Raw genomic sequence first — 4,905 nt, forward strand, 5'->3', positions numbered from 1 at the left:
TTTTATTTTATTTTATTTTATTTTATTTTATTTTATTTTATTTTATTTTATTTCTAAAAGGATTTTATTTATTTATTTGACAGAGAGAAAGGCATTGAGAGAGAACACAAGCAAGGGAAGTGGGAGTGGGAGAAGCAGGCTTCCCGTTGAGCAGGAAGCCTGATGCTTGGCTCAATCCCAGAATCCTGAGAGCATGACCTGAGCTGAGGGCAGAAGCTTAACAACTGAGTCACCCAGGTGCCTGGTGTGTGTGTGTGTGTGCGTGTGTGTGGTTTTTTTTTAATAGAACATATTTTGCAAGTAAAATTGCATTTAATGAATTCAGTAGACTGCAAGCTCCTTCAGGGAAGCTCCTTTGTCTTGTTATCATTATACACACTGTGCTGACCTTAGTGGCTAACAGAAAGTTACTTTATATTTTTTATGGTAATTCATTAGATATTTTAAAGTAATTTTATTAACAAATTAATTATTTTGAATAATGTACATATTAATAACTTACTTCTAAATGTCTATTGTCAGAAGTTTTATGTAAAAAATACAGATTAAACTAAATTTACATCATATAATGCAATGCAATGTAATGCAAAATAAAATTTTGTTAGCATATGCCATCCATGTTTATATATTTTATGTAATTTTACTAATTGCTTATATATTAGTTTATTATGCTCTTTATGCATGCTTTTAATAATTATTATCTTCAATTATAATTTTAATAACTTCATTCATTTTGTTTGTTTAGCATATTTAATTAAACTAGGTCTCTAACGTTGGCTATTTAAATTGTTTCCAATTATTTTTATTATGATAGATTATATTTCATAAAGTTATTTGTATAGCTAGAAATGTGTTTCTTCTATGGTATGACTAGTGTTAATATTAGGAGATTTGCACTCATAAAAGTGTAAGTTGAAAGCTAACTTCACTCCTTACTTCCCAGAAAATTATTTGACCTCTCTGGGCTTTATAAGCCTTGTATCACAAGGTTTTCACTGGATTAAATTTTAAAAATATACTGTGGACTACACTTAGTATACTTTACCCAGCTCAACCAATGTTGATTGACATTTCCCTTAGTCTTCCTTCTTATAATAAATTTATATGAATGGAATTGTTTAATCAAATAGTAGGAACATTTCATGGCTGTTGCTAAGTATCTAACTGATAGCAACTATCTGAGTGAATTAAGTATACGTAGTCTTAGAACAGTATGGCAAACTTGAGCAGTACACACATCACATAAATAGCATAAGCTATGAACAGTCTACAGATGGGGAAGTGAGGAACAGAGAGGTGAAGTGATTTTCTAAAATCACATAGCTGATAAATGGCAGAAAAGTGGCAGATTTGAATTCCGGCTATCTAACTCCAAAGACAGTGTATTTAATGTTACGATGCTTGAAACTTGTATAAACATCTTCCTGACACTAATTACTTCTTTTATTATAGAGAAAAACACATTTTAAATAGGTTTTTTAATTTAAAATTGCATAAGATTTAAGGCCTCTCTTATTTTCTGTACTAGTCATTTTCCATTTAGTCATATAGTGTTTCAGGTTTATTCGTCTCACAACTATATATGTCTTCTCAGCTGATTTTAAGCTTCTTGAGTTAGACTAATTTTGCATCCTCCTTTGAATCCTGTATAACATCCCCCATAGTGGATAATTAGTAAACACTGCCTGATGTTTAGAAAGTCTAAATGCTTCATTTTCCTGTGAAATAGTCTTCTTCTAATAAACCAATGGAAGATAATAGTCATGAAAAAACAAATCCAAAAAGAAAAAAAAATGTGTCTAAAGTTTATTATAAAGAATGGCCAGATCATGATTCTTTAATATTTTTAGTGAAACATCTAGTGAAAAGCAGCCCACTGTCTTTCTCTGGAGATCTGAGAATAGAGAAGACTACAAATGCCAGAATCTTCCTGGTTAGAAATCTGGACAATCTCAGATATGCATGGGTAGGAACTGACCAGCTTGACCATCTCCTAAGAATTGCTTTACAACTGAACAGTTCATCTCAATCTGCCTTTAAAACCTGGTCAAAAATTAACACCACATTTGACATAGGGGAATATTTGAATTATTGTTTCTGATTTCAGAGATTGAAGAATTAACTCCAAACTTGAGAGGCAGCAGGAAGTATGGAAAGAAATTCACACCCATTTGTGATGGTTGGATTTGCCCCCAAGAGGCTGCATAAACTGAAGCTACTTTCCTGATATATGGAGCTTCAGTAAAAAGTGGAGGGTGGCTCCCTTAACCTCCTAGAGGTGTTGTAAAGATTAATGTGAAAATATATTATCATCTGCCCTATAATAGACATTTAGCAAATGGTGCTATCACTATGATTAAAAGATTACTTATGAGAAGCACCGTCTTTCTATACCTTCCATAGACATCTGGGTTTTGAGAGTTTCCAATTACTAGGTATACAAACTGAGATATGCTTAAAAGTGTGAAGTATATATATTGTTTGTTCCTCAGGTCAGTAATTAAAACTTATACCACTGTCACTGCAACTAAACCAATAAAATCATGCTAACACATGCACATGAATTAACAAATAAAACCGTAGTAAAACAAGTGGGGTCATTTATCATGTTGAATTTTAAAACAAATAAAATTTCCTTGAGTCACAGTTAGAAAAATTATTGGCAAGCAAAATTTTTCTCATTTTTACATTTGGGGAGAATCTTTTCTCCATTGAGTAATCTAATTTTTTTTTTCAATGAACTTAATTAGTAAAGCCATCACTTAAGAAGTGAATTAAATAAGGGTCATAAAATTTTCCTCAAATCTGACCAATAGGTGACAAAGTAAAAAGAATTGTCTGATAAATACCTTTATGTGTCAGTAAATTTGATACCGTCATTGAGAAAATATTGATATACACCTGATGTTGATCTACTACTAAAGCAATGTATATATTTTAGGAGCTTCGTGGTTTATTTTGGTACCTGCTCTGAAATAGGTTGCATTCATGTCCATGATGTATAACACCATTAAATGCTGAGACATGATTTTATTCCTGAACACCAATCCACTGAGTCATCTAAACTGATTTGAAATACATAGATCTGCATAGTTTTCCTTCTGCCTAATGTAAGTGCTGCCAGACTCTCAATGCTATATCCCTTTTTCCCCTCACTCACATTCTATTATGTTAAATATCCAGAAAAGGCAAATCTATAGAGATGGAAAGTAGATTAGTGGTTGCCTTAGGCTGGGGCGGTATAGGGGTGGGGATCTGAGGTGTGATGGCTAAAGAGCAAGGGTTTCTTTTAGGGGTGATAAAAATGCTCTAAAATTGATTACTGTAGTGATTGTAGAACCCTGGAATATACTAAAACTCATTGGATTGTACCACTTTAAGTGGACGAATTACATGGTAAGTGAATTGTATTTCAATAAAGCTGTTATAAACAGATTAAATTAAAAAAAAAAAAAGCTAAGAGGAGAGATGAAGCCACATGACTTCAGTCACGATTTACGGGTATCTTAATTCAGTGCATCTTGATTGAAGGATGCAAGGAGAAAAAAAAAAAAAAAAAAAACAAACAGATCGGAAATCTCTCCATACAATATCAAGGCCAAGAAAAGCTATTTTTATGATGCCAAAATGTTTACCACAATTTTTCTGCTTAACGAGATCTATTAGTATAATTCAAACATAAGAGACAGTGAAGGAAGAGTTAAGAACGAAACCCATCTGTCAGACCCTGTAAGTTGCCACGTTTGATGTGCAGAAGCTTTGTGCAATGGCCTTAATTATTTTCAAGCGAATGATCAAGAGCATTATAGAGATATGACTTTGTTTCCAGGGCAGTGGGCACTTTAATCCTGATATAAGGGTCAAGTCATATCACACACATATTCAACTAAATGAAATTTCATTATATGTATTTGGATGAGAGAGACAGAGGAAAGAAAAAAGAAAACAGAGAAGAAAAAAAATTCATTTAATTATTTCAGAAAATTCAACCTGTACAGCCATTCAGTGTGTAAATACCCCAGAACCAGCCTAAAGTGGCTTCCCAGGACCTGCCTTCCATCAGCACCCTGGTTCCCCTGTGCCTCTTAGAACCTAAGCATCTATCCCATTACATGTGTTTAAAAAATCTAATTTGGGGATCAGGATAGCCTGTGTAAAGATGCCAACTACTTCATCTGCGGTTCAACTGAATAAGGAGTGAATAATTTCAATGTTGGAGGAAAAACTGACTTTGCTCAACTTGGTTAAAGAAGATCTCTTACCTAGAGCCTATCAAAAAGAGTTTCAAGGGTAATTCAATAATATGCAGTTTTCATCTTCTTTATTCTCCCACCTCAGAAAACCAGCCCTCATATATGTGGCACCTTCATTTTATTTCCTAGTGTGCTCAGTTCATACAATGACAACTCATAAATGAGAAAGAGCTGTGAGAAGCCACCAAAGCACCAGATACAGAACCATACACATAATAAAGGAAGCTTGAAGCAAAAGAGAAAAAGTGTGTGAGAGAGAAAATGCAATGAGTAGAATACACTTGACTCATGTAGGAAAAAGAATTGTTTAAAATATACACTTGGGGGTACCTGGATGGCTCAGTCAGTTAAGCATCTGCCTTCGGCTCAGGTCATGATCTCTGGGTCCCTGGATCCAGGCCCACATCGGGCTCCCTGCTCAGCAGGAAGCCTGCTTCTCCCTCTCACACTCCTTTTGCTTGTGTTCCATCTCTGACTGTCTTTCACTGTCAAATAAATAAAATCTTAAAAAAATAAATAAAATAAAATATACACTTGATTTGTGCCTGTGGTTATATTTTAATGCCTTAACTTGTAGTACTCAAGTTGATCTGAGGTTTGAAATATTAGACTCTCATTAAGCTAATTATACTCTCAACATTTAAATAATTAT

The sequence above is a fragment of the Mustela nigripes genome, chromosome 1, assembly GCF_022355385.1.
Source record: "Mustela nigripes isolate SB6536 chromosome 1, MUSNIG.SB6536, whole genome shotgun sequence".
NCBI classification, from domain to species: domain Eukaryota; kingdom Metazoa; phylum Chordata; class Mammalia; order Carnivora; family Mustelidae; genus Mustela; species Mustela nigripes.